Here is a 12,782-nt window from a genome sequence, read left to right on the forward strand (position 1 = left end):
TGAGCGTAGTCCCGTGCACTGAAAGGTTGCAGGTTTGATTCCCAGTCAGGGCACATACCTGGTTGCGTGTTTGATCCCCAATCAGGGAGCATACGGAAGGCTACTGGTCTATGTTTCTCTCTCACATCTATGTTTTCTTTCTCTCCCTCTTCCTCTCCCTTTTCTTATCCCTTTCCGTCTCTTCCCCCCTCCCTTCTTCGGGTGAGGTTTTAAGAAGAAATGTACTATAGATAACTTATTAGGAAGGTGAAGTGGGTTTTCATAATTAATAACAATTTGTTTCTTATTTTATGATTTTCTTTTTTAAATAATTCCCCATTTTTCAATTCATTTTTTCTACAGACTTTAAACTTCTAATTACATTTTGTATTATTCTTGCACAATTGTTTATTTAATTATTCCTGAACACTTTATGTATTAAGGCATTGTTGTGGATACCATTTCTATGCCTGACATTTAAAAATTATTTTTTGCTGGAATATGATGAGAGCTATTTATTTTAGTACATTTGTTTGTGTCAGTTCTATTTCTGAACTGAATTGTTAGTTTTAATAATTTTAATTGGATTTTTTTGGGCTTACATATAGACAATCATATTATCTATAAATAATTTTATATTTGTTCTTTGTATTGAACTTTTATGACTCTTAAATTCAAATTTATTCTGTTCATGTACTGGGTAGAACCTTCAAAATATTATTGACTAACACTGTGAAAGTGGATATGTTTTCTTTATGATTCCAACTTTAAACTTTACTAAATATGATATTTACTTTTCATTTCTAATAAGTAATTTATCAAGTTAAGAATGTACTTTTTCCATATTAGAATAAATTGATGTTGATCATAGAAGTTGATTTCAGATACATTTTATCATTCCTCAAAATGATGCTATGTTTTTAATGTTAACCTGCTTATGTTTATTTATAATAGGTTTCCTAAAATTAAGCTATTTAAAACAATGTTAAACTACCTATGTTTTAATAAATGGATAAATGTGTTTTTATGTTTAGTATTTTATTTAGGAACACTGATTCTATATTCATAAGTAAAATATAGCAAAGTGAAACATCAGGTTTTGCCTTGGGATTATTCTAGGGTCACAATTAGAAAAAAAATCTGTTTTTTTCCCTCAGTTCTGGGAGAAGTTAAAATAATTAATAATTGCTTTTCCCTTGGAAGTTTGTTGGGAGTCATTTTAATTCATTTGAGTCATTTTCTTTCAGGCAAGGAGATCTTTTTATAAACATTTCATTTCCTTTATGGTTACTTATCCATTCAGACATTTTTCTTCAACCTTTATGGAATTCCTTTTATTAATTTTAAAAGAAAATTATGCTTTATTTGTGTATCTTCAAATTTATTTAGTATACATTTGTATATACTATTACCTTGATTTAAAAAAAAAAAACAATTTACCCCATTCCTGTGAATTAAATTCCCCATATTTCCCCCCTAAGTTTGTATTAATTGTTTTGGGACAATAGTAGCTAAGGGACTGCCTTTATTCTCTCTACAGGTCTAGCAGTGTAAATAGAAGCTTTCAGTGGCAGAGTCCATAGTTACTAGTAATTAAGTGGCCCAATGTGAATGAAGCCTCAGTCCTCTTTCTGCTCAATGGCGGACCTTGCAGCATCCTGGTAGCTGCCCTAGTTAGTGCCTGTGGACAAGGCACTTCCAGCTCCTCTGTGCCATACTTGGGGGTGGAAGAGGGTACTCTGTGGTGGGGTAAACCCTGGCTTTCTGGGCTTAGGTACCTTTGTTTGGTTACAGACTGCTCAGCACACTTGGTTTTTCCATCATCTGATTCACTCTTCTCTATCTTCTAGAGGTTCTCAAATTTTGTTGATTCTTGGCATTCATTCTGATTTTCACATTTCTAGTTCATTTCCTTGGAAATTTGGGAAGGAGGCAAGGTAAATATATTCTCAGCTTTCTTTATTGCAACTGGAAATTTTTTAGTCATTTCTGGCTCATCTTTATCCTCTACAATATCCATTCAGTCACAAAATCCTATGAAAATTTTCTTCCAAATCCTTCTGTAAACTGTCTCTTCCCTCCAGCTGCTGCCATTTCATCACTACAGCAGCCTCCTCACTGGCCGACTTTATTCCAACACGAGCTTTCTAAATTAATTTCATATGTCACAGAATCATCTTTCTTAAATTCTCTTTTATTATGCCACTCTACTATTAAGAATTGGATTGCAGTTCCTTTTTTTTTTAACACATTGAGTCTAAATTTCTTTTTCTGGTTTTTCAGCTTTGAATCTCTCATCCACTATTCATCACATACTCTTAACTGCAGTCAGGTCTTTATTCTTAATACTCCACAAATACTTCAGAGGACAGGGAAAGCATAGGTCTTGATGTCAGACTGACTTGGTGCTTTTATCTCGAGCATCTTGATGAAACCAATAAATCTCAATTTCAGTTTCTTTCTTCAGAAAATAATGATAATTGTAGCTATCTCTTATGATGTCTATATATAAAAATGTAAAACGCCTAGTACCTAGCACTAGCTTAATAAAGGTCAGTTTTTATTTTCACCTGCAACAGCTTAAGTTCTTTGTGTGCAAGCAACAGAAACTGACTCTGATGAACTTAAGGAAGAAATTTATGAAAGCAGGGCAGCTTACAGAAAAGGTTGAAGAACCAGGCATTTCTAGAGCAGAATTAAGAGTCTAGGTGTCAGGAAAATATCAGTTAGCCAAGATGATGAAAATGATGAATAAATACCAAACTGTTTGATTTGTTGTTGTTGTTTAAATTTAGGCCTTGTTTCACTTCATTTAAGATGTCATGTTCTGATTCAGAGAGCCTGGTTGGCTTGGGTCATATGTCTTAGCTTGAGAAGGGTGGGACACTTGGATGAACAGTTTCACATGTCTTGAGAAATCAGTTGTATGTTCCAATTACAGAAATTTTTATCAAAGCTCTCACTAAAGGAAGACCTCTGTTAGAAAAAGAGACCCAAACACCTACCGAGAATACCAGTTCTAGGTCATTATGTTATTAATCAGCACGGCCTTTCCCTCAGACAACCAAAGATCATGAGACATTTAAGAGAACTCGTCATCAAAAAAGACGGACAAAGAGTAACTAACAGAAACTACCCTGGAGGGAATAAGTAACACAAGGGACATATTTCAATTTTAAAGATTCCTAATTAGTATTCTCAGAGACAAGAAGATATTCCATCCTGAAAAGGCGAGCAGGCTGCATCCTGAAGAAAGAGCAACTGGGTGATGGGAAAGAATTCTTAGAAATGAAATATATGACTGACAAAATTTAAAAGTCAGGGAGAAGAGGGAAAAGGATAGGGCTGAAGCCCTTTCTGATGAACTGTAAGATGAAGTCAGGACACAACAGAGCCAAAAGACCAAAATGGGAAATCTGAGAGGACAGTGAAGAGACACAGAGGATTAGTCTAGAACAGTGGTCAGCAAACTCATTAGTCAACAGAGCCAAATATCAACAGTACAACGATTGAAAAATTTCTTTTGAGAGCCAAATGTTTTAAACTTAAACTTCTTCTAACGCCACTTCTTCAAAATAGACTCGCCCAGGCCGTGGTATTTTGTGGAAGAGCCACACTCAAGGGGCCAAAGAGCCGCAGTTTGCTGACCACGGCTCTAGAAAATCCAGTGAGGAGCCCCAGAAACAGATGACAGGCTATGAAGGGAGGGAACGTAATCAAAGAAACAGAGTTGAATAGGCCGATTAATAAACAAACAAAATTCTGGTGAAATTTCTGAACGCAAAAGAGAAACATAGAAAATACTAAGAGCTTTCAGAAAAACAAAATAGATAACTGACAAAACAAACACACATTTCATTCACCACACTGGATATTAGAAGCAATGGAGTGATGTCTTCAAGGTTCTGAGGGGAAAGGAGTATTGAACTGACAGACAAATTATCAATCAAATATGAAGGGGGATGGAGGAGGAAGAAGAGGAAGAGAACATTGAAAATGGCATTTGGTGCATGCAAGGATCTTTGGAGAGTTACCACTCATTCCATATGGAAAAATCAGGGGTGGGTGGGAAGAGATCAATCGAAGAACTTGTATGCATAAATGCATAACCCAATGGACACAGACAATAGAGTGGTGAAGGCCTGGGGTGGGAGGCTGGGGGGTGCGGGCTAGAAGGGGTCAGTGGGGGGTGGGGAAACAGGACATGTAAAGTTTTCAACAATAAAGATTAAAAATAAAAATCCACAGGGAGGTACTTCCGCAAAGCAAGAAAGAATAGGGGAGCAGGGGCTGATGTGGGGGACAGTGGTACTTTAGTATCATTCAGAAGAAATGAAGGAAACTAGAGATGGATCTCTTAGCCTCTGACCCTGGGTAGGTGTGGGGTTTTATTTCCTTTTCTGTGGTGCAATCGTACTGTACTATGGCTCTAGTAGGAATTCCATTTAAATCATTTCAGTTTTATAAATGCTGTTTATTAGTTTGCTGTCTTTGAAATGCATTTCTTTATCAAGCATGAATGATTTACATATAGTTTAAGAATGGAATGTAACTATAATAAATATTAATGACCTAAAATAAAATAATATAAAACTTTGGAGGTAAAGAGAATACAAAAAGTGAGGATAGTCAAGCATGATAATTTTCTTATCTTTCATAGTAAGAAGCTAAGAAGCTATCTGATGTTAATAAATTAAGAAATAGACTTAAAGGTTTAAAAGCTACCAAATAATAGAATAATTAAAAATAATACAACAAAAGTTTAGTATGTAAATTTAATTAGTTACCATGTTCTTTTATTTCTTCTATTATTTAGATTAGAAAAATAAATTTAAAATAAGCATCTGGAAAAGGCATTTTGATCTTAAAATGTGAATTCATATTTATGTATATCTTTTTCTGTGGTGTTTTTGGCAAATATTATTTCTATATGAATTTCAAAATAAAGAAGCTCTTATTAGCAGGGAGAGCTGCCCGGCAGTGGTAGAAACAAGCTCATGAGGCCATGGATTCCCCTCACTAGGAAATGATGAATGTGCTCCTGACATAGATTGTAGTGACAGTTTGATAATTTGTCTTTAAACTCATCGAGTTGTGTATATTAAAAATTTACAGTTTTATACACCAATCGTGCATCAATAAAGTGGTTAAAAAGTGGGTAAGCAGGGGTGATCTGTTGGCTCATACTGTAGGGCAGCATTTCTCAGCTTGGTACTATTGAATATGGGGCCAAGTAATTACTTGTGTGTGGGGGGGTGGGAGGGGGTAAGGGAAGCAGTGTTCTGTGCATTGTAGGATGTTCAGCAGCATCCCTGGCCTCTACCCACTAGATGCCAGTAGCACACTCTCCCAGTTATGCTAACCAAACATGTCTCCAGACATTGACAAGTGTCCACTGGGGAGCAAACACACCCCAGTTGAGAACCACAGCTGTAGAGGACTCTTGGCTGTGAGAACTGAACCAAGTGACCTCTTGGGTTTCTCCTAATTAAATGCTTTTGTCTTTGAACTGTTGGGAAGGGGTCAGCATTTTGCATAGACCTAGTTTCTTTCTTAATACTTTTTTTTTTTCATCTCAGGCCAAGTTTCCTTCGGTTCAGTTCAATTCAACCAATATGCGTGAGTGCCAAGTCTGTGAGGCACTGTGCCCAGTGCACACATCTCTATTTGACATTGTTTCCTTTCTAAGGTAAATGAATGATGAGTGATTCTCTTGCTATTCCTCACCAATGGAGATTCCCTCACCAATGGACAGTCACACATTTCGTTTTGCCTTAGGTACCGTGCAGATCTCAGGTGTTAGAGCAGGCTCAGAGAGTTTTAGTAATGCCTTCAAATTTCCATATTTTAAGATGCAAAGTAATGAGAAAATACTTTGTAGAATATGGCAAATAAAACCGAAAATAACAATTACAAGTAACAGTTGGTTAACAAAAATGTGAGCTAAATCACACTTGATGTGCATATTTGTTGAAATTAAAAATATAGTGGGCTACATTCTTCAAAGAGATTATCACAAACCCAGATTATATTATGGATATCAAAACTGGAGAGTCTCACTTTTGAGTGGAAAATTTGATCCAGTGTTTTTCCTCTAAGATTTTTAAAAGTAGCTTAAAACTTAGGAACTAGAATGCATGTCCTTTTTATTAAAAATTTGGGGTTGTTCAAGTTTACTGAAACGTAAACTATGTGTGACTCTAATTTTATAAATAGGATGAATCACTTTCTTCTACATTAGAATGCAGTTTTGTTGTTGTTTTTTGTTAATCCTCACCCAAGGATATTTTTTCCATTGATTTTTAGAGAGAGTGGAAGGGAGGGAGAAAGAGGAAGAGAGAGAAATAGCAATGTGAAAGAGACACATCAATTGGTTGCCTCCTGTACATGCCCTGACTGGGGCCAGGGATGGAACCTGCAACCCAGGTACATGCCCTTGACTGGGATTCCAATCCATGATCCCTCGGTGCTAGGGACAACGTTCTAATTACTAAGCTGGAACTCATTTTTAATTAAGTTTCTCCTTTGTATCTAGGAAGGTATACTGTGAGAGTTGCATCCTCTCCTCCAGAGATAAACATGGTAAAAAAGAAATGGAATATCTCCTGGTGTCAAGATGTAAAATGTATTTTTATGAAATTATAGCTTTGCATAAATAATGACCTTACTTATTTGGATAAAGTGAGAGCTATAGGGGACTGCACCTGGGCTGTCACTCTGTCCCTTTATACCTTGGAGGGGAGCCTTGGCATAGGCTCCTGTAGCACCTTCTTGCTCCTGCCTTTAGACATACACACATACAGGCCCACAAATAATCCTCACCTCGTCAAAAGTGGTATCTGTTCATTGGCAAGAGGATGTCTTGTCTCTACCTTGAAAGTTACAGGCCTATGTTATGCCACTCTCTCTCTGTACAAATGCCTAAACAAGCCAGTATTTGATAGACTCTTAGCTTTCATCAAAGACTAATGTGGGAAATGGCTACAGTAAAACACATTTTGGTAACACTTATATTTATACTTTCACTCATTTCTTCATTCAACAGTTAAATGGCTGCTGTAGAAATGGCATTATGCTAAGCTTTTCCTTGAATGTGCTCTTAGGGAACAAAAATATATTTTTATATAAAGCAAATACCTTATTTATTTATTTAATATATTTTATTGATTTTTTTACAGAGAGGAAGGGAGAGGAATAGAGAATTAGAAACATCTATGAGCGAGAAACATCGACCAGCTTCCTCCTACACTCCCCCTACTGGGGATGTGCCCAAAACCAAGGTACATGCCCTTGACCAGAATCAAACCTGGGACCCTTGAGTCTACAGGCCGACGCTCTATCCATTGAGCCAAACTGGTTAGGGCAGCAAATACCTTGTATAAATAATGAGAGTTTCAACTCAATGTTTCTTTTTTACTTTCCTACTAGGAAGAGCAAAGCTAATTTAGAGCTCAACTGTGACAAAATCCTGTACCTAAACCCAATTTGTCTCCTGTTATATAGTTCTTGATCATGTGGGTATTCTTTTACACATGGTTCTCTTCTATATGGCTTATATCATATACCTTGGAGGTACTTTTAGAAAGCATATCATCTTAAATGTCTTTGCTGGATTTTTACCATTGCTGCTCTGATGTGCCTGAAATCTGATGGACTCATTTCAATTTCATTTATGTGGGTATGAATTTTCTCTAAAATTTTCCTTCTGAAGATTGAGGTGGTTGAACTCAGTGATTTCCAAGTGCTGGTCCATGGGCTACAGCCATAGTGAGAGTATTTTCCATGTTACATCAGTGTGTCTTGGGTAGGGCCAATGCACCAGGCGATACTGGGACCAATGCACAGGCGATACTGGGAACGGCCAGATTTGGGAAACCCTAGATCAGACAGTCTGTCAGATGTCCTTTGGATTTATGAATGTATGATGCTGTCAGAGCACTGGCCGCTGGTGGGTGGAACATAAAAGCCTGTCTCTAGGGAAAGAGCTGCAGTGGCACTGATCACATTGCCAGGGTCAGAGGGAGGAGAATGCCGCAAGTCACGAGGGGTTTTCCCAGCTTTTGCAGACTTCTCTCCAAAGGTGTGTTGAGTGCTCCTCTCTGGGCTCCTGCACCCCCAGGGCACACTTCACTGTAGCATTTGCCTCATGGCATTGTGAATGTGGGTGCACATCTTCTGTATATTCCACTAAACTCAGTTGAGATCTATGGACACAGAAAATATGGACATCAGTCTGCAACACCACAGCCAACCACACAGTAGGCATTTAATAAATGCTCAAATGAATGCATGAATGAAATAACGCAGTAACACCCTGTGCATAGGTTGTACTTCAAAGCCAGTAGAAAACCACCTATAACAGATTACAAGGAAGAAGTTTGGGTATATTTAACCTAAGCCCTTAGTCTGCTAATTCAGTGTCACTGACCTCCTTCACAGGGTGCCTGAGCCCCTTTGTTTTGGATCTCTGGATTTATATAGGAAAAGGTCTTAACTTTTCTTAGTATTGACAATATCATCATAAGTGTCCTCTGGGACAAGATTTCTATGCCTAGGGTAAAGCACCGCTCTAAAATAAACAGTTTGACCGGATTCTCTCAAGACTAAGTCTGTTTTCTTCTATTAGGACAAAGAAAAGATATTTACCATAGCCAAGGAACTGGTTGTTTGCCCTTTAGAATTAAATACAGATAGCCACAAATAAAATTTCACATTTATTCACAGCCGCTTCATAATGCTTTATAATCTCTTCCTATCATTATTATTGACTCAGGTATTTCTAGTGCAATATGCCATGCTGTTGTCCTTTTTAACATATTGATATTTATATAATTACAGAAATAAATAATTAATATAAGAAAATGTATTTCTCTTAAAAATATTTTTTTATTGATTTCAAAGAGGAAGGGACAGGGAGAGAGAGATAGAAACAATGATGAGAGAGAATCATTGATTAGCTGCCTCCTGCATGCCCCATTCTGGGGATTGAGCCCGAAACCCTGGCATGAACCCTGACCGGGAATTGAACTGTGACCGCCTAGTTCAAAGGTCAACCACTGAGCCATGCCAGCTGGGCAGAAAATGTATTTCTAACGTTTAAAGTAAATTGTTTGAAAGAAAAATACCTTGAAAATAATGATTTAGACATTTAACAATTTTAAATTTATGATCAAGATTCATAATCTGGTTGTAATCCTGAGATTTTAGTGCCTTTCTACATTAATCTCTTTAGTTTATGTATTTATTTTTCGTTAGGTAATGGGTTTAATTTGATGTTATTTATATACTAAGGGCACTTTCTTAGTATAGCTTAATTTACTGTCTTTTCAAATTATAATCACCATGTATCAAAATTTTATTTAGTGTGAATCAAGGTGATTATTTCATTATTGAGATTTTTTTAAAACTTCAAAGGCCTTATATAGTTTTAATAATCATCACTTTACCTATCAATAAGCACTGTAACTTTTTTGTAACAGTGAGATAGCCCCAAACTCTCCCACCTTCTGTATAAAGTAAATGTAATGTAAAGTAATGGTGCCCATAAGCAGGTGCGCCCTGACCCGAGGAATCATGCAGAGCTCTGTATGATGGTTCCTTTTCTCGTTAAACTAAACAGCTCAGGGAGGGGACCTACTTTCAGTTGAAGAGTATTATCAGCAAACATGATATAAAATGGAATGCAGGCCACATGCCCCCTCCTGTGGGACAAAGATGTTCCCTCTTTATCTACCGCATCCCCACATGGGCTGGAAGGAAAGGTACTTGACTTTTCATCCAGGAACAGCTTTTCTTCTGGATTCTGAACAATGAAAATTTAGCGTATAACAAGCTGAACTTCTTATATGTTATACAACATTTAAATGAATAGACCAAAATTGACCTGGTCAATTTTGACCGAGTAATTAAGCAAATTTCTTCTGTAATATTTGGGTTTGACTTGTTTGTCTTTGGATTTATATTGGAGATATGTAGAACCAAAGCAACTGTATCCAAGTTGTTATTAATTGAAATGCCTGCAATGGAAGAAGAGCATTTTATTGGGCCAGCAGCGGGCAAAAGCTGTCATCTTTGAGTTTTTTTAATGAGAGATTTGAAGATTTTTTATTAAGAATTCTGAGATGCTTCTGGGTAAAGTGTAAATCATGGAGAGCGATGCCAGTACTCGGGTGAAATCTGGTTCCTTTGGTGGTGTAACAAAATGGCTCGTGTTCTCCTATGACCTCAAGTTGACCTTGATGATATAAAAGAGTAGTTGGAGGCTCTCATTTGCTGATAGGTCAGGAATAGGCTAGAGTGCTACAAAAGAAGCAAAAGTCATGAATTTTGTCTTCACATCTTTCTTCTCCCCCTCATACACACTTATGCCTGAATCTGCTTTCAACAGAAACTCCATCTAAGCTCTTTCTCTGGGGACTCAGGTTGTCCTGGCTACTTCCCAGTTCTCTATATACCTGAGTTCTTATCCAGGAAGGAAATTCTCTAAGTTTCAGTTGTGCCTGACCCTTATGCTAGTCTGGATTTTAACAAGCCTAATCTAGACTTTCCACCTTTGTCACCCTGTGTTCTGAAGAGGGATGATGTTTTGTATGCCTAGCTCTACTCCCATGCTACCCTCTTTGAACACCTCCAAGTACTTTAAATGGTGAGCTTCAGATGCCTGGCTTTTCGTTTTCTCGATCTCAGAGCTGCTAGGTTTCTCTTTAGCTGAACCTGTCAACCTTCTTTTTTATCTCTAGATAATACATACATTTGAATGCCTACCATGAAATACATTTTGCTTTAGATAATGTACTTCAATCAGACTCTTTGAAAGTTAAATATTCTCATATCTCCAAGTGGCCAGAAAACCACTCTCCCAACTTTATTTTAATGAACTTTGGGGGTGGAGGAAGATGTGCTTGGGTACTATAGCCCAAGCCTCCTTTTTCAGCTTCAAATGGCACAGAAACTCTCTTAGATTTTCAACATACTCTCTCAGAATAGCAATCATTTCTGTGCCACAGAACATGCGTTAGCTTCTTGCTGAAAACCAACAGGAGGCACGGCAGATGTGTTAGTAAATCACAGAAATTTCAAAACCACAAAGAAATACAGCTAAATACCATTGAAAGGCTGTGATGCATAAATGTGGCTGGAGTATGCCATGATCCCATGATCCCCTGACTATTGGGGACCTGGCCAAGAAACTGGCGGTCAAGGTTGCCCCATTGCTAGGACAATTGACAGGCAGAGATGATTGGTGAGGTCAAGTCGTACAGATCAGAGGAAAAATGTTTGGCGTAGGGGTTAGCCATGGGCAGCTGGAGAACGTTTTAGAGACTGCTCTGGTGAACGGATTAGTTGAGGGTAGGCAGAGCGCAGACAGGGAAGTCTGGAATGGCCTGGGTTGGCTCAGATGGAGGGAAAGGTTGGGGTGAATTGTGGCGGTAGGTCAGGCAGGAGGAGAAAAGCTTTGGACCTTTATGGATCTCTGAGCTTCAGAGAGAGCCAGCTCCAGCCCCTAAAATCCCCTTAGGCTGGATGTGAGCCTGCAGCATTATTACCCAGTTATAGGCTTGTATGTGTAGAATCTGGTCGAGTCAGGTGGCTGCTCTTGTCCTAGATATTTGCTTGGCAAAAGGAGCTTCGGCCTTTGTCCTGAGCTTGGTTCCTGTAAAGAATTAAAATTCTTCTTCTCCTGCCAGCATTTGATTTTTGAAATATGGCCCACATCTGCTCTGACTGAGAACTCTGCCAGCCTGTCCTCTCAGTCCTGAGTCTGGCACATTCATCTAAGAAAGTAGCTCTCAACCTTTAGTATGCAACCACCTGGGACGATTGCTAAAAATGCACCTACGTGGGCTGCTGTCCAGGGGATGGATACCATGTGTTCTGGGTGGGGCCCAGGAGCCTGTGTTTTAAACACCATGTAAAGGGCTTCTAATGCAGGCTTTAGAACACGTTAAGAAGCAGTGGCGCTCTCCCTCCTGGGAGCATGCCTGTGCTTTTCCCTTCCCCCTCCCCCTCCTTCCCTGCCCCAGGCACATTAGCATTAGCTTCCTCACTTCCAAGCTCCAAGGGCCTTTCCTTTACCTTCATAACTTGTTTCCTAAGCCCATTTCTTCTAAAAATAAATAAATAGATAACTAAAGAAGGAAAGAAAATGGGGAGGGGGGAGAAACACTAGCTTAAAGGAGCTGGTTCTACTTTGTTTTGTAAAATATTCCTCTAAGAACATTGTGGGTTTTAATGATAGATGCAGCAGCCATCCTGTGAACATGAGGCAGCAGGCATGGGTAGAGCTCCTCCGTGAGGATGGCAGAGAGGAATGACAGCAAAGCCTCTGTGCCAGCCCTCGCCTGCCTCGGGGGCTTCTTTTCTTGAGTCTCCGCCTCTGTAAGCCACCGCAGTAATTCAACTTTTGTTATTTAAAACCACCTACTGTCCTGATTGATACCGGACACTGGAACATTTTGTGAAATGCACCACCTTAATAAAAACACCCATTATAACAAATAGTCGGAGTCATAAATGGAACCCAATGGTTTAAATAAATGAAGAAAGGGAAAAGAAAGAAATACGTCCTTTAAAACCATGCATCAGAGTCCTATGGGGTTCAAAGGAGTTACAAGGAGCTTGAAATGACAATCTATTGCTCCCCCAGCACACATGGCCAGACATTGCTTTGTAACTTCAGGTGGTGGTCACAATGTCTGCACTTCCAGTGACACATCATTTCCTCCAAATGGGAGATGAGGATGAAATGCTTTGGAACCACTTCTGAGTGAACTTTTCAAGGTGTTCCTGGTGAGGTACAATTA

At 38.5% G+C, this 12,782-nt stretch overlaps 1 protein-coding gene across 1 annotated transcript in view; it reads left to right on the forward strand.

The window, feature by feature from the left end:
* The window catches only part of NXPH2 (neurexophilin 2), a gene marked incomplete at both ends in the record, with an annotated part of 106,113 nt that overhangs the window by 11,740 nt on the left and 81,591 nt on the right, over nucleotides 1-12,782 (forward strand).

This window comes from Cnephaeus nilssonii (genome assembly GCF_951640355.1).
Source record: "Cnephaeus nilssonii genome assembly, chromosome: 10".
NCBI lineage: Eukaryota > Metazoa > Chordata > Mammalia > Chiroptera > Vespertilionidae > Cnephaeus > Cnephaeus nilssonii.